The 25215-nt window shown below is 37.1% G+C and overlaps 1 protein-coding gene and 1 non-coding gene across 4 annotated transcripts in view; one reads left to right on the forward strand and one right to left on the reverse strand.

Moving 5' to 3' along the window:
* The window catches only part of TENM3 (teneurin transmembrane protein 3), a 442567-nt gene that overhangs the window by 79789 nt on the left and 337563 nt on the right, over window positions 1–25215 (forward strand). The window lies entirely within an intron of this gene.
* Window positions 22102–22174, reverse strand: TRNAK-UUU (transfer RNA lysine (anticodon UUU)). The gene has a single exon. It is a non-coding gene; the product is annotated as a tRNA-Lys (tRNA).

A 25215-nucleotide genomic window follows, 5' to 3' on the forward strand; every position in this document is an offset into this window, starting at 1 on the left:
AGGTAATAGTGACCCTCGAAACCTCTATGAAGAAAAGCTAGTAGTAAGTAGTCCGATCTTTTAAATAATGTCATTCCAACAGGAAAGGAAATGTCACATTGTTACTTTTTATGACATCGTAACCTGAATGACGTGGGTGTTGGGACCTGGGACCTTAAGCCTTTGTTGAGTGAATGAGGGAGTGAATGTTGTTATATACTGACCTTCAATAAGAAGAAAAACTTGGAGCTGAACATATTAAAGCTATAAAGAATGACTCTGAATTTTAAAAGTCTCAATAATGAAATTGACATTTGTTCAAAATATATTAAATCATTTAAAAAAGACATCCCATTAGATCGTTAGCAAATGACCTGGTTTTCCTTAATACCTTTGCTAAGGTAATTCAGTCTTCAGTCCCAGATCCTCCTTGTATACACTAATAATACTATGTATAAAATAGATCACTAATAAGAACCTACTGTATACACTGGGAACTCCACTCAATGCTCCATGGTAACCTAAATGGGAAGGAAATCCGAAAAGGGGGATGTATGTAAACATATAGCTGATTCACTTTGCTGGTACAGCAAAATAACACAACATGGTCAAGCAACTACACTCCAATTAAAAATTAATTTAAAAATATTATTAGCAAGCACTGGAATGGCAATGCCAAAGCATTAAAAATCCCTTTCAGAATTGATGTACACAAAATTATTACAAGTAACCTTGACCTTTTTTCCAAGCATTTTTAGTAAACTCCTGCCCATTTTTATAAACCTGAACTACAGAGGACAAACGTACCTTTCATTTCTTTCTTCAGAGATGAGCTCACCTTGAATCTTGGCTCTCTATCTTTGTAAGAGTCATCTAGAAGTATAATCATAAACTCACCATGGGAAAAAAAAACAACCAGGGCAGTAAGCTAACACCCCAGTGTGCAGTGGGAGAGATATTGACCAGAGAGTTTCTTTTTTCAGATCCTCTTGTTAGTAAATCATTAAGAATAGAGATAAGTATTAACTTAGTTGTATTTAAACCTTTTCTCCCAGATTCTGCCAAAACAAACAAACAAACAAACAGACACCAATTTATCAACCATTCCTCCCTGAGGTCCTTGCATCCAAATTCCTTAATAGACATTTCCTTCTGTGAAAATAAAAGCTAAATAAAATGCAGGCAGAGATATAAATTGGATTCCTGGAAAATGGGGTAAGGGTTGGAGAACTGACTGACCGGAAAGATCATGTTCTTCCAGAGAAAACCTTAGGATCAATTGCAAATGTTTATTTTCTGTGGATTAGCCTGGTGCTGGTGGTTTAGTCATTCAGTCGTGTCCGACTGTTTGTGACCCCGTGGACTGTTGCCCGCCAGGCTCCTCTGTCCATGGGATTCTCCAGGCAAGAATACCGGAGTGGGTTGCCATTTCCTCCTGCAGGCGATCTTCTGGACCCAGGGATCAAACCCGTGTCTCCGGCATTGCAAGTGGATTCTTTACCAACTTAGCCACCAGGGAAGCCCTTCTGTGGACTAAAAGGGCTCCGATCTTGAAAAGGAGAAAATAAAAAGAATTCTTGACTTGAGTGTGCTACAGAGGTGGGACGGCAAGGAACTAGAGATAAGGCCACCCGCTATGGTTGGTTAGCATCACCAAACACTATGGCTCTTTTTTAAAAATCAAATTGAACTTGCCCAGTTGAAAAGTCTAAAATAAAAAGTCATCTTTTATATTACACTCTTTTCCCATTAAAGTTCAGTGGATTCAGTATGGGTGAAATAGAATTTATGCATCCATTCAGGAAGCATTCTTCTTCAAGAAACCAGGGCTTCTGGCCAGTGTTATTCATGATGAAATACTCACCAGAGGATCACTTGAGGTAGTCTGTGGGTCTTTCAGCAACCTCTTTCCTGTTAAGTTAGCAGAATGGGCATTATTTAAAGATGGGAAACCTCAGGCTTGGTTTCCCAGATAACTGGGGCCAGTCAAGGATTTAGGTAAACATGGCGGGCAGAGGTTTCAAATTACTTGCTTCGTCTGTGCTATGACACTCTGACAAATGAGGTAAACACCCCAAATGAGGGAAAGAATAACTGAAGAGTCAGGGTAAATACATGGGACTCCTAGCAACATCCACTTTCAGCATTGCAAGGAGGTTTCTAGAGACCCTTTCTCACCAGGGAAGGGCCACGCCAGATTGCCCTAGTGAACATTTTTGGTCTTGCCTCCCAGCCACAAAGCAGGTGTTTATCTGATTGGGGCAGCTAGCATCTCTCTGGCAGCAGGGTCCTAGGAAGATAAAATGCCATAGCTCTGTTATATCACAATTTCTATAAGAAATACAGTTCCTATTCCAGTTTGAGTTACAAAGTGGCATGTTTCCTTTCATCCCAGCAGCCTGAGCGAAGGCCCCCTGGTCTCATATTAAGTGAACTAGCCCAGTGAGCTCTGGTGCAGTTTTCCCTTCTCGCACAGACCCAGCTCCAGAGCTGGGTGTTCCCCAACACAGATAATGGCACTCTTCCCACAGTTGCACTGCTATGGGCTCTCCCCCCCACCCTCCTCCAGCCACTTCTAGTCCTTCAGAACTGGATGATAAGCACTCTACACCTTACGTCCACTCATGTGGTTTATTTGTCCGATAGACGTTAACCTGCAGAGAGCTTGTTTGTCTTATATAATATACTTAAATCCATCCTGAGGACCATACCTTAGTGATATGAGCACACCAAAAAAGCACATTTTCTTTGGGTATTACTGCTGCTGCTGCTGCTAAGTCACTTCAGTCGTGTCCGACTCTTGTGACCCCATGGACTGCAGCCCACTAGGCCTCTCTATCCATGGGATTCTCCAGGCAAGAATACTGGAGTGGGTTGCCATGTCCTCCTCCAGGGGATCTTCCCGATCCAGGGATCAAACTTGTGTCTCTAACATCTCCTGTATTGGCAGGCAGGTTCTTTACCACTCGCACCACCTGGGAGGCCCATGATTACTGGATTACATTTTATAATTTTAAGTTCACAAGGATCATGTCCTTCTATTCAAAATCCCAACAAAACAACAACAGTGCCTAATACAGAACATGAAAGATATGCTGAGGAAATGTCAGCATAATAAAGAAGACGATTATGATGATGTAGTCATGTGTATAATCACTCATCAGGCAATATTCTGATTTTCTTGTTCTGGAAATGGTGTAGCACACTCAGAAAGACTTTTAACCCTGCAATGTTGACAGTTATATCTGGATGTCACAGTAGGTATGAGAGAAGGCCACGGAACCTTAAGATGCAAGAGTCAGCTTCCCCTCTGTCTTTAGAGAAGCACAGTAATTCTCTTTGCTGGGTATCGCTAATGATTCATTCTGAGCTAATTTTTTTTAATGATTTTTTTTCCCCATGTAAAATAATTTTGCGACTCTTTACAACACATTGCTATAATTAATGGGACTTGCTTTCTACTTGGATGCTCAAGAAATCTCAATGCCACATGGAAATTAAGAAGCGGTGAGGCGGGGCTAACAGCAGAGCAAGGACAAAGATGAGAAATTGTCTTCAAACTGAGGACTACAAACAGCGAGCACATGAACAAAAAGAAAAAAAAGAAAAGTTTTCCCAGGTTATGGAAATATTTGGGCAGAAGCGTCGCCCTTTAGTTTTGATTTACCATATTGCATTGCTAATGGGAGAGATGAAAGCATTTTTTTTTCATTCGCTCTATTTGAACTAAAGTATATTTTGAATATTTTCTCCTTTTTTTCCCCTCAAGATGCATTCTCCTTGTCCATTAATGTGCATGGGAGAAGCATTTGTTATCATTTTTCATTATTTGACTCACGTTTCTTCTGTCATTGCTTCAGTGTGCTTTAAGGGAGGTCTCGGAGAGAGTTCAAACCAGGCATTACCCTGCTGTGACACCCCATCAGCTGTGATGGTTTGATACGTGGACTTATCCCTAAGTCCTGCCCAGTGGTCAAGGGCAGTTATCTAAAGCCTGTCCCTGATAGCTCTCCTCACTTCTGAGCTTTGAGATGGCTTGAACTTGTCTCTTGGTGGTAACTAGCATGCTTTTTGCATGCCTTCTTGCTTTTAAGATACTTCCTGAAGGGCTTTGGATGACAAGTGTTTCCTGTAGAGTATCTGAAGTTGCTGGTTATGTTCAAAGCCTTCACTGTTCCTCCTGGGATCACAGGAGAGAACCTGGGAGAGTCTCAGAAACAGGATCTGACAACTAGGAGGTTGTTGGAGAGGCACTGATTCTTTAGACTTGTTTGCAGAAAACGGGCTCGAGTGCAGTTAAATATGCAAACTCCTGGGCTCCCAACCTCAGATATTCCCACACGGTAAATCTGGAGAGAGGCCCAAGTATGTGCATTTTTAAATGAGGGTTTCAGATGAGTCTAATTCAAGTACTCCGGGGTGCTTGGTTTAGCTGTTGGGGTAGAGGAAGTTCCACGGAGCTGTCTCTTCTCCTAAACTGAGGTTCCAAGAGAAGATGTCATCCCTTGGGTGTGTTTGTTCATAGGATGGCGATGTAGTTCAGAAAACAATGAAGATTCCCTGTGAACATGGTGTCGTGTGCTTACACTTTCATCTCCACCCTGTCCTCACACAGACATCCCCTCCCTGCCTCCTTGGATCTAAGTATCAAAGCTGATAGATAAGATGTTAAAGTAACAGAAAAGAAACAAGATAAATATCTCTGTGGCTGAAAAATGAAACAGGAATATACCAGCTAAGTGAAGCGGAAGTGAGGACCTACTGAAGTTTGGTAGGAAAGCAGTCAGGAGCAGGCAGGAAGCTGTCTCCGGCTGGATGCCCAGGGCTAACAGTGATCCATCAAAGGCTTGGACCTGAGCCAGTCTCTGAGCTTGAAACCAGGGACTGCAGAGTAGCAAAAGGAAGCTGGGAGAAAAGGTCTCCCTAGAAAACTGAGTATGGGACGTGGTCGGATGAAGCAGACTCAGCCTGCTAGCCAAGGCCTGAGCCCGCATACTCCCTGACTTGGAATTTGGATGTGTAATATTCCCAGCTTTGTGACAGAACAAGAGCTCCAAGCTACTGATCTGATTCTGGACTGGGCTTGTGGGGGGCTGGGTGAATGCAGCAAAACACTTCAAAACAGGGAGATATGAATGAAGAAAGAGTATATATGGAATACTATTCAAAATGAATATGCAAATCAAAATCCCAAGATAGATAAGTAACATTAATGCTAAGCAAGTCAGTAAAAACAGTGTTTGGGAGATGAATTTACTGCACATGAAGTAAAAATAATTAGTTTTAAATAAGCATGTTAGTTATCCTCAAAGTGATGAGGGAAGGGATAGCATTCGTAAAGAATAAGAAGCTATGAAAACAAATTCGACAGAGGAGAGCAAAGTATGTGAAAAAGTACTGTTAAAAATTCTGAAAAGTATGGTCTAGAAAAACATAATAAGTAAGATAAATCTCTAAATTCAGCATAGATGGAGAAAAATAGGGGACTGAAAGTTAGGCTTAAGAAATTCAAAGAGAGCATAAAGAAATAGAGATTGAAAAAAATAAGAATGAACAAATAAGAAATATGGAGAATAAAATAATTGCCTACAATTTACAGGTTTGGAGAATATCAGAAAGAGAAAGAAATAGAGAAAAGCAGCCTTCAAAGGGATTAGAACTAAGGATTTTCCAGAACTGAATGATGACATGTGCAGAGCAGGGAAAAAGATACTTTTGGTAAGAAAATTTGAAATGTTAAGAATAGAGAGAAAAATGCTAAAGTAACCTGAGAGAACAGATTACCTCCAGAGAATCACCTCTCAAGCAGAAGTCTTCTAAGAGTATAAACAGAAAAGAAAAGATTTTTTTTTTCAAAATGCTTTTGATGTGCAGAGGAAAAATAAGTGATTTCTATTCCCAACTAAACTGTCATTCAGGGTATTTCATTCAAGCTGCTAATGGAAGGAGGTAAACAATCACTCATTTAATAAACACTTTGAAGTGTAGATCCGAGACAGTTTCTGTCCTTGGAGGAGCTTTCAACCAACATGAGGACTCAATCCTGTCAACACTAATTATAGTAAATCTCTTAAATCAAGAGGCCATAATATCAATGAGAACATAACTTAATCCAGTAGCACAAAATTGTCCTAAGGTTGGAATATATTGGCATAGTGAGACAGTTATAGAAGTTGTAAGATCATAGCTGAAGATTGTGTTCGTTATCTTATATAATATATTCCTTCCTGAGTTTAGTTCCTGGAAAAATTTATTCTTGCCAATAAATTTGATTTCTTCTTTCAGCAAGTGGAAACTATGTAACTTAACATTTTCATTTTTTGTTATAGTTGCTAAGAAACTACAGTCAAATTTTGTGCCTATTTGTGGTGATTGGACTTTTTTTGATATCAGATCAGACCAAACCAGGGTTTATTTCCCTAATAGTTCATGCTCTCTGCTCCTGGTTGTTCTGTCAAAATTTATCCCTATTGTGGATGTTACTTAATTTTGTAAAGTACTTGAAAACTATTCAGAAATGTATACTGACATTAATTTCTTTTAAAAGAATAGTTAAGTGAAATCAACCATTTTTATAACCAATATGGAAAAATACTATGGCTTAAGAAAAATTAGTTTTTTTAACAATCTAGTTATTTTATGATGTGTCTGCATGAGAAAAGACAAATGAGCTTTCTTTTTTAAAAGCATCAACTACATTTCCAAAATCTACCTTAGCCCTTTGGGTTTGAAGTAACTCTTTAAAATAGGAATTCTGATTCTGCACTTGCCTAGAAATGTGGTTCACTCAGAACATGTGTAATACTGAACTAACCTGAAGAAATGTGCAAAATAAATCCTTATAAAATTTCCCAGAGAATTATTATTATGGGACTGTGTAAAAGTTTTGCTGTTGGGACTTCCCTGGCAGTCCAGTAGTTAAGACTCTGCACTTTTAATTCAGGGAGCACAGGTTCTATCCCTAGCTGGGGAGATAAGATCCCACATGCAGTGCAGTGAAATAAACAGATTAAAAAAAAAACTTTGCTGTTTACATCATATATGAAATAATTGTTCAGAACACACATAGATAGAGACCAAAATCACTTAGAAGAGAGAAAGGTACAAAATAGATATCAGCTTTGCATTTATTTTTTAAAAATCTACTATTACAGTAACTGAAAGATTAAAACAATTTTCAGCTTTCCAGTGATTTCATTTGTGCCACTTCACTAGATCTCAACCTTTGATGTTGGCTAAACTGGTGGATAATTTTCTTGTTTTGAATACTAATTGGTGACACACTATTTATCGACATACCATTTCAAAATATTTAAATATCTGTTAAGTCCATTTTTTCCATAAGCCTATGGATTTCAGCCGGATCTTTCACAGGAGAGAGAAGGAAGGCCAACTTTTCCTTGCTTCTGTAACTGTATTTTCTGACCACAAAGATTTTCAAGTCTCATGGCATATTTGAATGGTCTCATCATTCTGTCACTGTTGTCTTTGATTCCAAAAGAGAATGTAACATTTCAAATGTCGGAAATGTGCTATAGATTTTTTGGCAGCAGAAAGGAAGTCAGTTTAACTTTCGTGTCTTTAAGAAATATATAATGTTATAACCAAAATTAGTACTCCGAAATTATTTTGCTCTGAAATTGGAAAGAACTAATATACATCTATTATATTATACATGAACCCTTTGACTGGGAGCCAGGTTTGAACATTTCTTTTTACTAGAAATCAACTTTCATATATTCATTTATTCACTTGGCATGAAAAGAGAAACAGGCAAAGATGGAGCAAAAAAGTTGCATATAGAAATGTTAAGTTAATATAAAGTCAGGTTCATTAGCAGAGAGGTATCATTTACCTGTTTGCATTTATGACAGTGAATAAACAGCTGTGTGCAAGTATTTTAATTATCCTAAGTTGCCAATCTATCTAAAAACAGAAAAACTTAAAATATATCAACATAAAATAAATGCTTATTAAAATTTTAAACAATGATCTCGAAGTGAAAATTGACCTAATTTAAATATAGATTTTTTTTAGTCGTGATCTGATATGCTTTTTTTTTTTTCTTCTTCACATCATAAAGTGCACTTATACTAAGCTACTTATAGTCATTTAAAAGGAGTTGTTTGGCATGCTTGTCATCCTGAGACACCTTATAATAAATCCAATCCCCACCTCCCCAACATACCATATGTTTAATTAATTAAAAATAAAACTTTTAACCAAACTTGTAAAAGCACCAAGAAATTGTCTCAAGTAAAAAGCACCTGGAGCCTATATTTTAGAATCCCTACGGTTAGTTGCTATAATATTGGTGAAAATTTGAATATTATAGGAAATAAGTAGTCTTAATGCACACCCCAGGAGAAATTGCTTTTCTCTCACTGGTGTCTCTTTTCAAATATCTATAATGCCTTTTTATTTTCAACAGCTGCTTAATATGTTATATAAGTTAAAGTATGGTGAAGCTTAGTCATATAAAACCTTTTGAGACATCAAGAAATGTGATATTTCTGACCAGCTGCAAAAATGGTAACTTCTTAGGGAAAAAAAAAAAATGAGCATCATAAAACAAAAAGTAGGCAGGGAGCATATTAATCTTTTCCTTCCTTGTATTTTCTCTCTCATATTGCTTTCTGTCTTTTAAACCTCTAACAGAGCTCTAACCTTTAAAAGTTCTTCGAATCAAGCAATTTTTCATGATCTGGCTGTCTCCTGATTGTTTTTATTTCAGTTTAACATTTCTTCTGATACACTACATTTTTTCAAGGTATTTATGAGATTTTATTCCTGAGTTCAGCTGAGGTTAATAACTCATGACTTAAATCAGGTCATATGCATGTGACTTTTCTGAGGGTCGCAAGTGATTTCCCAAAGTAACTGTAATAATATTATTCCTTGATAGAATTTGTTTTAAGATAATAAATCTGTCTATCCAGTTATACAAACCATACCCTAATAAGTGGTCTTCCCTATTAATGACATGGAAATGATCTTACTGATCGAAAAAACAATCTAAGCCTGCAATGCAGGGTCTTTTCTGGTGTCTTACAGGATCTTTACAGTAGCTTTATGAATTCTTACAGTAACGTCTACATGACTGTCTGTGTCCTTTCTATGTCTTCATCATAATTGTGTCACTCAGTATATTGTGAGTAAATATGAATAACAAAATACTTAATTCTAAGGTAGTGAATTTCTATTTCCAATCTAATATGCAGAATGGAAAACAATAATAGGGAATAAATCTTCAATTTTGTTTCTCATTGATCTGTGCTATGTAAGATTTGAATGTTTATTAGTTTCTCAATAATCAAATATAAGAATCATTATCACCAATGCAAAAAATTATCCAACCCTGTTACTTTGTGAACAATATACCCCTATCTTGTATATTCTTTTACATTTTGCTTGCATTCATGTTTTATGGGTTGCTAACATCAATGTGTAGAACAATGATAGAAAAAGTATTCCTAAAATATAGTCTCCTATAGCTAAAATAGTCAATGCCAGAAATGACTTATTATCCAATAAAAGCTTAAAAATCACTTTGAGGGGGAAAAATAAGTATTACATTGGCATATTCAAGTGTCAAGAAGGAAAGACAAAAATAGGTATCAGGACAAAAAAGAGATTTACATTTTTCTAAATGATAGTTATATTTCATGTAAATTTGGCAGAGTTAAAAATCCATGTTCTTAGGACAGAGCCAAAAACAAGAAAGAAAAAAGCCAAGAAGAGTCCATCATTTTGATGATTTATGTTTCTAACATACTCTTTGAAAATATAGATGATCAAGGACATTTTTCATGTTTTCACTAAATGTTTGGTATCTACACATCTCTCCAAAAGGAAGATTTACATTTCAAAGTTTGAATTGATACATAAAGACATGTTACAGTATATGGTTTTTTAATATCCCTAATTTTGGAAAAAACTCTAATTTGGCCTTAAATTAAAATATAAAATGAATTATTATATTATTATTTCCAAAGTATTTATCTCTGTAGGTGCTCTATGATTTGCCTTGGGATCAAGTGTTTTTGAAAATATTGGGGAACAAAGAAAATCAGGCCAGAAAAGCAGAATATTTCAATCGAAAGGTATAGTGTGTTGGATTGCAGTAGACAGCGATGCTGATGGAGAAGCCGGACAGTCCTGTTAGGTATGGCTTCACTTTTATTTTCAGATAACAAGTCAAGAAAACAAGTCAGAAATAGAGAACGTATACAACAGGTTCTCCAAGAGCAACGTCTGTTTAACTGTAGAATTCATAATGTGCTTTACTTATTTGGAAAGAGGGTTTCTGGGTCTACTAGGGGTTTACAGACACAGAACTGGGACCTGTGGGGAGATTCAGGAACCAAGGACTTAAGAACTGAAAGGAGGAATTCTGAGATAAGCCCTTAGAGTGATGTGACTGGCCCCTCTCTTCTGAATCACATTCTGCCTTTGCGGTTATGCATGAAAGTCACAGGAGATTATATATAGAAGACATAGAAGTCACAAGGAGATTATATATAGAAGGTGATTTTTAAAATAGTTTTGGAGAATTAATCTTCAGATCAATGCTGACAATTCTGAGTTGCCAGGACCTTCTGTTTATTTATTCATTTAAAGATTTTAATTATTAAAGACCATAACAAGTGCTTCCTGAGTGTATTATGCTGTCTCTTTGCTAAATGTATGTTACTCATGATCTTATTTAACTTTTTATATAAACCCTATAAAGCAAATCCTATTAATTTCCCCATTTTTCAGATGAGGAAACTGAGGTTAAGAAAAGTTAAGAAATGTGTCTGATTGTATCCAGTAAGGGGCAGAAGTGGGATTTGAGCAAATCTCTCTGATTTTTATAATGTTGCCCAATTCGCAGGCAACCTTATATTTTGAATGAATTTCTGACTCTCACAAATATAGATGTGTTTTAAGAGGCAAATATTGTGCAGTTCTAAGGTGGATGAAGTCTTGCTTTAAATTAATCTATTTGTAGTTACAACATGAATTAATGCTGAACAGTTGACTTGGCTCAAGCACTGTCACTTGGATTACTACATGATTGGTCCCAGTCACCCAGAGAGAATAATCTATTGTGCATCTCTCTCTCTCTGTCTCTCTCTCAAACACACACAGCACATACTGTACTATCCTGGTGAGGATTTATTATTCCCACATATGGCCAATAATTTGAGAGGTATGGTCTCTGGGATTCTTCTGTGAAATGATGAGTTTTGTCTGGAAGTTTCTAGAGCCCTTATAAAATTTAAAAGTGGAGCATAGGTACAGTTGTTCATAGAAATTAAAGGAAATTTTTAGTTTAACTATGGCCTCTTTGGAGGCAAAACCTTTTGAATATGATTGTATATTGTGAACATTCATGTTAGGATTGATAAATGGACATATACCAAACTATAAGCATGTCTAAAGTAATGGTTGTTATAAAGATATTCTAGGTTGGAGCCATGATAGCAAACCAATAATAAATCAACAGTTTGGAATTCTGGATTTTATTTAACTCCCTTAGATGTCATATCTCCACGTGGAGAGGCAAGTTTTCTTATGTCCTATGTACATCTCCATTTTGGAAGCCACTTGCTTCTAGCATATATGTTGTCTGGATGACCAGGAGTTGACATAAGTGCAAGGGGAAAAGGTTGAGTGCCGTAGAAATAAATCTAGTTCTTCCAGGGACTAGCGAGGTTTCATCACTGGACAGCTTGCAGAACAGCTTGGGGAAGGTAATTCTGAAATGCGTGCAATGTCACCCGAGAAGTGGCATTTTGGAATAAAACTTTCCCTGTTAGTCTGTTTCTGTTTTGTAGATAAGTTCATTTGTGTCATAGAAACTAACATAACATTGTAAATCAACTATACTGCAATTTGGAAAAAAAAAAGAAAACTTTCCCTTAGACTAGTTGAAACCCAGATTTTGTGAGCCCTTGTATATATCTTCATCACCTTACCCATCTTCATCTTCACGTCCATTACCATCATCCTTTGTTATCTTCTGGCCCTCTCACTGCCAGTCATGCTGAGAAAAAGGCGATAGAAAAGATACCATCCCCAAAGTGACAGCTTAGAAACACTAATGATTATGCACTGTCACTTCCCTAAGCCAGTGGCCAAGCGAGGAATAAACTTAAGCCCTGGCACAATACACTCATCCTTCTAGATCAGAGTTTCTGCCCTTATTACATGCTGTATGTATGACTTTGAAAGATAAAATAAATAGGAGGTGTATTATCTTAATTCCCATTTGTTGCTGGGTGCTCTCCTGAGAATTCCCAAAAGAATCCAGAAGAGAGAACTTCTGTTAGTCAATGTTTAGCCTCTGGCCATAACTATCTTCAGATTCAGAGCAGTAAGGATGAGCAAGAAAGCGAAATGTGAGAATCAAAGAGAACTGAGATGTCTGCTCTTGCATTCATATGGATCTGTTCTATATTTATGCTTATTAGGATTCTTTTAAAACAAAAGAAAATAAAATGAAATGAGCTATGAAGAAAAGAAACACTCAAAGCTGTTTCTAATCAGCAGGGAATATTCATATTCTTGATTTGCAGCTTATGGAGGTCTGACTCAGCTAGCGAAGGTCCTCCCGACCGTGACCTCAGGGGCCGTAATGGCCCTTCAGAATTCCCAGGTTCCCACTGAAGTTCATCATCCTGGATTACCATTGGTTGAAGGTCAGATTTAAATGCCAGCTTTGCAATTTTCTTCTTAGGCAATTGCCCTGGGAGATGAATCCCTCTGCGGTTAAGAGGAAACTGTCTTAAGATAACTTCCTAAATTCTTTCTGGTAAAATATCCCTCATCTCCAAGCCCAGTCTTCTCTTTTTTGTCTATATAAAAACTATTTGTAATGCAAATGCAGCCCTCTGTCATAAAACACTTCTGAAGCCATGCAAAATTCTTTAAATGCAGTAAAGGTGCCTACTTATCCATGGGTAGCTATAGTTTTTAAAAAATTCCTTTTACAGGAGTGTAAGCTGTGACATTAGAAGCTGCTAAGGCCAAGTAAGCAGTGGGCTGTAGTTCTTTGCAAATGGCATCATGAAGTGAAGTTGCATCTTTTGAAACCAAAACACATGAATTCTGTGGTAGCCTGGAATGCGTCCCTGCGTTACTTTGACCTGTTGTCACGTTGATATCGCCGCTTCTGTTGTTGGCTTCGGGTAACCTCATAATCAAGTCCCTGCTGCCTTAAAAATTAATTATGATAAGAATTTCTTTTCAGTTCAGACTGTTCAACAATGCCTCACGTGCAGGCTGCAAATTATGAAGTGTAAATTAGGGCATCATTGAGCAGGAAAGATCCCAAGGAACCAATTTAAGAATTCTCTCTGGGTTTGGTGGAGACCTGGAAATCATCCCTTCTGGAGGAATCACTTGAAATTAGAATCTTAGAATCGACTTGCCATTCAGGTTCACTGTGTATTGGGCTGAACTTTCTTGGGGAAAAAATGTGCTAAATGTATGAGAACAAATTTTTTAATTTTGCCTCTCATACTACAATTCCTTATTTAAAAAAAAATCACACACAACCGCCATGCACAATTCTCAGCAAGCCACTTACATATTAACTCATTTCATACTTATAGCAACTCTATGAGGTTGGTGGTATTGGTGCCCCATTTTACAGATGATGCTACTGAGGCTCAGAAAGTAAGATATGGGGAGGTCACAGACCTAGTGTCAGCCAGTCTTGTTCCATAGTCCCTGCTCCTAATCTCAGAATGATGCTGCCTCAACGATTTGGCTCAGTTCCTGAACTCTCCTTTATTAAATGTACAAAATAGGCAGTAAATAGTTTCTAAGGTGTGGTGAATAAGATTACTTTAAAAATTAATTTTCCACACATCAGACTTCACGCCAGGCATCCGTTTCCCATGACTTTCTGAGGTCTGAAGGAAAAACTCAGCTTGCCCTTGTGGGTTTTCCTTTCTAATGGCCCTTGGGCTTTAACCCCTTCCCTCTGCTTCACCATTATCACCATTCTGTTTGTTTTCCATCTTCCAAAATTTGTCAACATCCTTTTCTGCTGTCATTGCATTTCCTCTTCCCTTTGTTCATGTGTGTATGAATTTAAAAATTTTCTTTACTGTCATTTTATTTTCAGAGTTCTGGTAGGGTTATATGAAGTATTTACAGAAGAAGAGGTTTGGTAGAGGGTTGTAAAGAAGATATTAGTTATTTCTTCACATCCTTAAAACCCTTTCTTTCAGATCACCCTTTATTTGCAGAAGTTAAAGTTTAGTCCCAAATAGCTCTGAATATGAAACCCATAATGTAAAAGTTTTCACAGCTGTGGTCAATATGGCTGCATTATTCTTTCCGACTGCTTGGCGATGTCCAGTGTTAAGGCGGCAGTGTTCTGAAAAACTGCTCACTCCAAAGGCTTTAAAAACGGAGTTAATGAAGTTCAGTGAAATAAACTAAAAGTTAAAAGTCAGCAATGAGCAAGGGAACAATACCACTACAAAACACTCGTGTTTTCTAAAATGTATGCAAAGCTTCATATGTTAATATTGCAAATTCCAAGATGGCCAATTTATTTTTAAAATAAGGAACACCTGTTTATCATCAACCGTAACAATAAGATGTTTAATTTTGAGAGAATGTTTTTGGTAGTTGCTAATAAGCCATACTTTAAGATTTAAAATAGTTTTAATATATTCTAATGAGCTACTTATAAGGCATGAGGAAGAACATTTAGATGTTGCTTGACTTTCACTTACATTCAGTGACTGTTAAACCTATACTTTACATTAACTTTAGTCATTCTCTTCCCATATTATAGTTAGTGGAAAAAAGGTACTTAAGAGTTCTGTTACTTTATCTTACTGTGTTGTATTACTCAAGGAAAAAATAAGGCAGGATTATCAGTGTCCCACAAATATGTTCTTGAAAAAGCATTTTTACTTGTAAAAGTATACAAGAATTAAAATGAAGTGTATGGAAAACCCTACAGTAAGTAAGCTAAGAACTGTCATTCAATTATATTTTAAATTGTCGACTGGCCCAATATTTCCTACTTTTTTTGTTTGCAATTGGTAATAGTCTACAGTTAATGGAAAAAGTTAAAAATTTTTAGAAACATTAAATGTGGCAATTTAATTAGCAGCTCTTTCTGAAAAGGTGAAAAACGAAAAATGTAAATGGAATGTTTCTTATAAATTTCAGGGTAAAAATATCTTAATAAATCTTTAATGGCAAGTTGCATTTTCATTTCTTAGATTTGAGGCTTTCAGTTAAAGTCTTTTTCTCTAGCACTTTATCTTCCCTGTTGATTTATATTTTTTACACAATTTTGTTCATTCGTGTTCAATTTGTTTAATTGCTGTTGTCTCTGATTTAGGCCTGAATTTTTTAAAATGTATATGACCAAAAATTTTCAATGTAAGAATGTCCAAAATAAGTGTTTAATTTGAAGATTTTGCACAAATTTTACCATGTTACTACCCTTAAAAGAAACAATGAATGGACAAAATCAACACAATCTGCTTAAAATGAGCTAAATTGACCTATTTTTAAGTTAATTCTATAGGGAACTGAGTATGTTTGCTAGAGGCAGGATCAGCTATCCTCCTCCCTCCAACCACAGACTTGCTTTTTTTGTTTGTTTTTTTTAACAATCAAGATTAAGAGGAATTTAAAAGGAGAGAATAATAATACAGAGAAGAGTGCCATTTTTATGAGTTAAATTTTTGCTGACCTTATCTCCTAAAATTATATCTAACCTCATCAGTTATGACTGAAATGAAAGGACAGATGCATGCATAACTAAATCACTTGGCTATACACCTGAAACCAACAGAACAACATTGTTAATCAAGTATACCCCAATATCTGGAAAAGGGAATGGCAACCCACTCCAGTATTCTTGCCTGGAAAATCCTATAGACAGAGAAGCCTGGCAGGATACAGCCCATGGAGTTGCAAAGAGTTGGACGTGACTGAACGACTAATGACCCCAATAGAAAATAAAAGGTTTTAAAAATAAAAAAAACATAAAAATACTGGAAATTTATTTACTCAAGAATGTTATGTTATTCTCAAAGTAATGGTTACTGGCACGATAGAGTTTTCACTTTAATCTGTGTTATTACCATTTTATCCATCATTTTCTTAACTTGAAACAATCAACAGAACAGTAAAACAAGGTATAATGTGTTAAGAAAAATATATTATGTAAAAACTATATCATTTTGATGATATGGCATAACATATCGGAAAGATGTCTGAGATGTTATATCAAAATTTAGTGCTTGCACATTGATCCTTATTTTTAGATTTTTTTGAGAATACCCACTTGCTACATTATTTTGCTTTTAATAATGAAGATAATCATCTAAGGAAATAAACACTTGACTCATTAACTCCTTATTTTTCTTTCCACACTAGCCGTCGCACTTTTAAGTAATGGCTTCAGAAAATAAATTTTATATAATTTAGGGGACTATGTGAACTGAATTACAGTCTCTGGAGTGATCAAGGAAGATGTTTATTGTTTTTTATTGTTTTAAATTTCTTTAAAAAAAAAAAAAGTCAAGCAATCCATATTATTCCGCTTGCCCAAGACAACTACTGAAAACATTTGTACTTCTTACATATCCTGAAGGCTGATCTTGTCTAACTCATATTAACCTACTCTGTAAGGATCACAAATCTTCAGACAATCTCCTGTATCTTAGTAATTTATTTTCTGTCAAACATATAAAACAAATCTTGGTAAAACATTCCATTAGAAAGGGAGAGAGTTTGGAGGAGACTTTTCCGTGGTGGTATGCACTGCGTTTTCAGGAGTGTCTGATGAAACACAGATGTTTCCAAGTGCCCGCAAGGATGGTTAGTCAAGACCAGATTGATCCCTGGTTAATCTCCGAAACCTCGTGCTTCCATTCTTTCTATCAAAATATATTGCTTTCTTTTGCTGAATGAACTCCACTGAGTTGGCCACAAAAGAGTTGAATCAAAAACGCTCAAAGTGGAAATTGAACATGTTAGGATTTCTGCAATGGTTTATTATGCATTTCTTTCCAAAATGTTCCAAATGTAATTTGGTTTGGGAGTAAATGTCTCTTTTACTTTAAGCAGTGCCAGTATTTACGCATGGACCATCAGTTCAGTTCTCATGGATATTTTGCAGTATTCTGACAAATAATGGATTTACCGGAGAAAGTAATTGGTTGCACGGGTAGCTTAGCTCCTTCCACACTCCAATATTGGAGAACCACGGAGAATGTAGTATTTTATCTAGTTTTTAATCTTTGACTTAAAAAAAACTAATGAAAGCAGACACACTGCCCTAGAAAAAATTTTAAATCAAAGAAGCGGCCTGAAGATAGTTATTACAATAAGGTAATGACGAAGGACTGTCACACCATCATTGACACTTAGGTAAATCTCTTTTCAGAAATATAAAGAAAAACATGAGTGGATGCTTTTTCCATCATTTTCATTGTGTTGTCAATTTCCTTTGTACAACTAGAACCCTACTTTTACCAGAAGCTAAAATAAAATAGGGATTAATTTAGTCATTAATGTACTTTGTGGTAAACTAATTGTATTTCAGAATATTTAGACCTTATTTCAATATCTTAATATCTTTTGGGCCCAGATCACTTTCCTTAATATGAAACAAAAACCTGTTATTATCTCATTACTTGATCTGACAAGTATTTTAAAACTCCATGTGATTTTGAACCTAGGCTTAATACTTTGACAAATATAATTTAAAATGTTAAGATTAATTGTTAAATTTATAGAACAATTCACAATCTTCTAAATAGAAAATAAAATACCTCCATGTTCATTATCTGTTGAAAATTATTGAATTTCCAAACATGTTTCCAAAATATTTGCCTTTCAGTTTTGCATATTTATATTTCTAATTTCTTTCATGCTGAGGCATCTGTTCATGATTTCTAGCTTATTTTCAAAATCTTTTTGTGTTACTGTTCAGATTTGATATTTAAATTCTTTATGTGCTGAATGACTTCTAGGGACCCAGTCAGTAAGACTTTTCAGATTCATAAATTTTTAAAAACATCATCGTGGGTTTTTTCACTTGGGAAAATATTCCACTTTTTACTTATACTCGTTGAAGAGAATCTGTGTTATAACTTTTGTTTTGATGTTTGGACATTCAGATGTATTTGTGACGGATATCACATTTCTGAAAAATTATTTTTTCAAATACAGCCTTAATTCCAGAATATAGAAGTGAAACCTTAAACATGCAAAAGGGAGTTTCCGTTTGCTTTGAGGGAGGGGTGGCCATATTTTGAGAGGAACTTCTCCTTTGGGAGAGAAAGGAAGCCGGGTTCCCCAGGATGGAACTTGCTTGGCTCTCTTTGCAGCAATGGAATTGTTACTCATTAAGGTAAAAGCCAGGCTGTGGTTTGGGTTATATGTGTTTTCTGTTAATTCACTTAAAAGATGCTTTCCTTCCATACATATTCCTTGTAAACTCTAAGTCTACAGGATAATATATATACCCATCTTTATATATGGCCTTAGAAAATGACATAGATAAATATCACTTTGTGCTAAAAATAAGCCCATAGTAATAAAGAGGTCAGTCCGGAGTCACAGGGTACATAAAACAGACTGGATTTTGAGTCATGACATCTACACAGACTGCAATACTGCTGAATTTTCATATTAAGAGATTTTGGCTGAAGGAATTCAGACACATACACAGTATGGCCCCAGAAACCTTGCCAAGAAAAGTTGAGTTTAAAATGTAGGGGAACTGATCCAAGAATAGGCCTCAAACATGTTGCATTCATTACACGCAGCTGCGTACATGAGAAGTGACTTTTTATCCCCACCTACCAAAACCCTATCCAGAGCTGTCACTTTTTTTTTTTTTTTTGCCAACTTGCTGACCTTTCTCTTCCCACAAAAGGGAAATGTGATTGACAGATGATTATTCAAAACATTTTGGCAATAAAAAAAAAAGTATGCTAATGTATTTGCTCTAAATACAACACATTTTTTTTTCTTTTTTTTTTAATACAACACATTTTTAAAGAGACATTTCTTATAAGCTCAGTTTTTGTGAGTAAATATTAACTAATCAACGTTATGGAGAAACCCAGCCTGGAGTCAGAATGCTGGTGGATGCTGCGTTGGGTGCTTTTGGAATATAAGGATTTAGAGGTACTCGAGTTATCTGGGCGGTAAAGAAGTATGATCAGGAAACTTGGCAAAGAAAGAGAGAAACACAGAAACCCATGTCCATAGGCCTGGAAGAAACAAATGTCAATTGCAACACATGAGCAATGGTTGAGCCAGGCTTTAGGGGGGTGGAGGGAGCATTGAGAAATACCCATCGCTACCGAGTTACAGTTCTCTGCTTCTGCTTCTCACACCACTGCTGGTCGATGTTCCCCCATTTTATCTGCAGACCTAGCTTCTCCAAAGCAGGATCTGGTCAATGGAGTCTAGTCTCCATCTAGAGCGGAGTGCAGCCCATGCTGGTCAGAGCAATCCTGACAGACGTTTACTGGATGCTGGCCCTGCCAATAGTTGGTTTTCTTTGGGTCAACTTTTAATTCCATCAATCACTTGCAGACGGAGTTCCAGGAATGATGCCATGAAGCCAGAAACAGGGATCTTTGGGAAGCTTTGTGTGACTTGTGCAGCCCATATATTTTGTTATAACTGCGTACATTAAAATAACAAAGATTTTTTAAAAATATATGATGCCTTTAAAAAATATTTCACTCTGCTAAATTTTCCAAGCAGAATATTTTAATTTCTCCAAGAGGAAGTACATAATACTAAAGAAAATAATAAGGGGAATGATTTGTATCATTAGTTTTCCTGTCTCTGATGGAAACTAATTCTTATTAAGGGGATTGGACTGATATAAGTGCTTCCCTGTTCCAGTAAGCACAGTGGATAAATACTGTTTAGTCTGGGTGCAAATATCTCTGGCACACAGGGAGTCAAGTCTAATATTTCCCAGTGCTAGGAAATATAGTCTATCTTTTGACCCAATAGATCCTGAGACAACTTCTTCCAAAGACTCTAACCAACTCCCATCTTTTTTTGGGGGGGGGGGGGCTGAAATATATTTGGCATTTTGTGACTATTGATATTACAGAAACAGGAGGCTAATCTTTGTATCTTCCAGAATCAAAGAGTTTTTGCCAATTAACATACAACCAAATGCATGTCAGAAACAATGACACTGCCTCCATTTCTAAATTATACTCCAATTCCATGATATTATAGGACTGTTAAGCATTGCTTGGCACTGTTGGACATTAATAACCTACTCTAATTTTTATTTGTGTCCATGAAAATTGTTTAATTTTAGCTTTTAAATCAGTGATTGAGTGCTATGTTTGATTATGAAATTTATTTCCATGTTCATATATAAATTGCATAAGCAATTTCTTCATGTGATATAAATGAGTATGATGAAAATAGAAATGCTTAAATACTTGTCTTCACTTATATCACACCTACATTTTAAATTCTTTAGATCCAGTATTAGTTTTTTAAGTAATTTATTGCCTATAGTGATTAATTGAATTAACGTTTCTCTTAGTGCCAAGGAGTAGAACTGTTTTGCCTTACCAATACAGATCAAATTCAAATGATTGGCCTTGACATTTGGCAAATTTATAAACCTTTATTACTGTAGGATCAAATAATTATCTAACAGCTACAGTTGGTAATTAATCCGTAGTTCAAAATCTGCCACAAATTCAATTCAGGTAGGCCAGTTTATTCAGTGTCTACACATAGCTAATACTGTTAGGGATTGAATGTTGAATGAAATATGAACCCTGCTTTTGAATTTCTAGTATATTTAAGCCCTATGATACATATGTTTCATAGATTATCTCATTTAACTTTAACAAAAATCCAGTGACATAGGTATTATTCCTAATTTGCATACATACACAAGGCTTAAAAATGTCAAGCGATTTACCCAAGATCACACATCTAGTAAGTGGAAGAGGCAGGATATTTTTTTTTCCTCAGTGTGTGGCTTGCAAGATCTTAGCTCCCAACCAGGGATCAAACCCCTGCCCTCTGCACTGGGAGCACAGACTCTCAACCACTGGACCACCGGGGAAGTCCCAAGAGACAGAATTTGAACTCAGGTATGAATGTACTTGAAGACTTTATGACTGTTCATATTCCACAAACGGGAGGATAATCTTTGCATCTTTCAGACTCAAAAGAATTTTTGCAAATTAACATGCAGCCAGTGCCTGTCAGAAATAATGATGCTGCCTCTGTTTCCATATTCTTCTCCAATTCTGTAACTTTAAGGCAATACGTAGAATGTAATAAGTGTTGTGATTGTTATGTTTTCTTAATTTGGTGACTATGCAATAATCAACTGACATCTAGCCACCAGGAGACAGGAAAGCTTTCGAGTCAGGCAGAGGAGACATCTAAGATGAGACTGAAAGAAAAATAGGGAAGCTATTAGCTGTTAGCTAATTCTATTAGCTATTAGCTAAGGGAAGATGGATGCTAGTCCAAAGATTAGGAATATCCTATGCACGGTGCCAGCAATTGTCACTGTGGTTGAAAGTACAAGGAGCTGTGAGGTCTCAGAGTATCTCATCAGCTCTACTTAGGAATTGGGGTGTTATCATCATGGCAGTGGGGAGTCATTCAGAGTTTTTCAGTCAGGAAATTGGTATCATGATTTGCACCTTTTTGAAAGATTTTTCTGAATGGAGCGTGAAGAATGTGAGAGGAAGGTAAGGATAGAGGCAGGTATGATGTTACATCCAAGTGAAAAATGATGGATGCATCAACGGAAGTAGACATGGTAGTAATGGAAATTGTGAAAGTGGTGGCGGGCCTACAGGTAGATTCAGTGTAGCGAATGGGGAAGGCGGTACTGGTAAAAGAAACCGCTTCCAAGTTTCTTGAGCGTTTGGATGGACACAGATTTTTTTGTTCACTGACTCCAGGAATCCAGGAAGAGATGGAAGTTTGTGGCAGATGATTATTTTATTTCATTTCATTTTTTTGAAGGAAAACTACTCAGAGTCAGGGTTTCGGTTCAGCTGTGATGAGGTCTTTATTTTTATATTATTTTATTGTTTAGACCTCACTGGGCAGCTTGTAGGATCTTAGTTCCCTGACCAGAACTTGAACCTGGGCCCTCAGCAATAAAAGTGTGGAGTCCTAACCACTGGACCACCAGGGAATTCCTAAAAGATGATTATATTAGCTTTGAACATGTTGCATTTTAGATGCCTGTAGACATACTATTGAAGCCATTAAGTGATTGGCTATGAGCCTGGTGAAAGTGAAAGTGAAGTCGCTCAGTCGTGTCTGACTGTTTGCGACCCCATGGACTGTAGCCTACCATAGGCTGTAGCCTACCATAGGCTATAGGCTACAGGCTTCTCCATCCATGGGATTTTCCAGGCAAGAGTACCGGAGTGGGTTGCCATTTTCTTCTCCAGGATATCTTCCTAACCCAGGAATCGAACCTGAGTCTCCCGCATCGCGGGCAGGCGCTTTACCCTCTGAGCCACCAGGGAAGCCTGGTGAGGCAATTGAAGTTAAAGGAACAGCATCCAATATTCTTGCTCAGAAGATCCCACAAATGGAGGAGCCTGGTGGGCTACAGTCCGTGGGGTCCCCAAGAGTCAGACGTGACTGAGCAACTGGCGCTTTCATACTTGGTTAGTTAGGCCTTGTGAGATGGCAGTGGTTATGGGAATCAGAGAGAAATAAAAGGAGGGGGTACGGAGAGAGAGAAAGGAAGGATGGAGTAGGGGGGGGACCAAAGAAGGACATCTAGGCAGAGGGAGTGATGTGACAAAGTGGCAGGAAAGGGGGAGAGGTGTATTTGAGAAAAATCCTATGTCAAGTGTGAGATAAGACTAAGATGGTTCTCCTGGATAATAGTTGGTGATGGGGGTTATTCTGTAGTCAATAGGGAACCAGTGAGGCTTTGAGCATGGGAGGAGCATTTGCAAATAAGTCATTGGAAGGTCTGACCCGAATGTGGTTTGGAGTAGGCATGCAAGGACCGTGGCACAGGCTATTGATGCATCTATGGTAGATGTGATGAGATTCCGAAGTTGGAAATTTAAATAAAATGAAATTTAAAGAAAAAGCATGGATGAAAGAGGTACTTCTGAAAACAGAAGTCTTCCCGCTATTTCTCACCCAGGGACAGGAGATGACTATTCTAATGGTAACAACTTGGAGTTAAAAAAAAAAGAGAGAGAAATCAGAAGAGGGATCTGGTTTATGGAAATGTGTATCTTGTACGTTATTTAGAACTTAATGATCATACTTCTTAGAATTAAAACTAGAAGAATAGTGTATCAGTATATTTTATTTTTAAACTGGCCTTTTCTCCCTGTTTTCTTGGAGCTTATAAGACTCTATTTCAGAGATTAGACCAGATGATGATTTTCTTTTCCTGTGCACTATAAGAAAAAATAAAAAGGACTTAGAAATCCATTTGGAAAGAAAGTCAAATGAGAGAACTCAGTAAGCCTTACCAAGAGTGACAGTCCTTCGTCCTAGCTGGGCTGGACCTCTGTGGGGCAGGGGAAGAAGGGGGTGGCGAGAGCAGCCACAGGAGCTGAGCCAAAGGTCTGAGCACATCAGTTCAGCAGGAATCAGTACAACAATGGATACAGAAAAGATGGGGGCATTTCCATGGGAAGCGCTAGGACACGAGCTTTCTTTCATTGGGATCTCTGAAGTCTATAAAAATATAATTCTGGATGTATACCAAGGAGCATCTGATGCAAAGTCAAACACATCAAGGCTACATGCCATTTTCACTGAAGTAGCTGTCTGTGCTGGAGGGCAAGGGGAGATCTTTTTTGTGGTTTTTGCCGGTGGCCCTCATCAGTTCCATGGTTTTATGGAAGTTCTGGTGTTGTTCAGGGGAGTCCTTGCAAGACTGAAAGCTATTTCTCTTCAGCTGTCTTGCTTCAGACAGTCGACAAATACAGTGTTTATTACATGACTTCTTCCATCCTCTGTGTTTACACTGCAGGTGAATATTTTTTTTCGTTTAGTGACCTGACTTATGGGTTGGTTATTATGACTGTTTCTCTTTTTTTTTTCCAGAAGTCTTCTTTCAAAGAACAGAAAGGTTTTAATTCCCACTGAAAAGAAAGACAGGGGACCCCAGCCTGTGGACCCAAGTGTTAGATGCTTTTGAAGATGAGGGCAATTGGAAGCTGCTAACAATATGGAGATCAGACATTCTGTCTCCAGCCTGGGAACAGGACCGACATCAAGTGAACAGGCAACTGCTTGCCTGCCTGTCTTCCTCCCGCCAGATAAAGGCTCAGAAGGGGCAGCTGCCAGCCGGGAGGAATGTGAGAAAATAGGAAATTGATTTGAAATAGGATAGGGGAAAAGGCAGAAGAGAATATTTAAGAATTTTCAAATCTTCCCTTTTTAGGCATGAGTAGATACTGTCTCTGCAGAGAAAGATCATCTTTACATACTCTCTCAGGAGAGCCGAAAGGCACCAAAGTCACTGTTGAACCAGGTAATAGAAAGCCCTGAAGTTGGTTTATTTCTTCATAATTGGAGGAAAATTGGATATGGATATATATTTAACTCTTTGACAAATCTCAATCCTTTTGAAATAGAAAAAAAAAAAGGAAATAGAAAATTAGACACGTTCTAATTCTAGGCTCAGGAAAAGTAGATTGTTTTTTTCCTGCTAGTTACAATGATAATTAATTAAATTTCACATTCATCAGAGGGGGCGGGGCAGCAGTGTTTGACTGTGAAGGTTGAGGGCATTCTAATTTTCTATTGACAGCGGTTCTTTCACTTTGATAGATGCCTTTAGGCAGATTTTAACGCCTCTCTCTACTTTTTTGCTTAATGAAATATGAGGAGGTGGTCATGTTAGCGATATTTAGAATTGCTAATAAATAGAGGAGATGTTTGTCTTTGGGGTCACACTCACTGGCTTCACTGTAGGAAGGCAAGAGGGTTCCACAAGGAGCTGTAAGTTTCTTCTGGGTCCTAACGTTTGGTGATGCTCTGTGATCTCTTCAATGCAGGAAACCAGTGATGTGCTTTCAGGCAGTGGCCCCAACCTTTTTGGCACCAGGGACCATTTTCATGAAGGATAATTTTTTCACTGACTGGGGTGGAGCATGGTTTCGGGATGATTCAGACACGTTACTTTTATTGTGTTCTTTTATTGTTGCTGTTCAGTTGTTCAGTGGTATCTGTCTCTGTGACCCCATG

This window comes from Muntiacus reevesi, chromosome 10 (genome assembly GCF_963930625.1).
Source record: "Muntiacus reevesi chromosome 10, mMunRee1.1, whole genome shotgun sequence".
Lineage (NCBI taxonomy): Eukaryota > Metazoa > Chordata > Mammalia > Artiodactyla > Cervidae > Muntiacus > Muntiacus reevesi.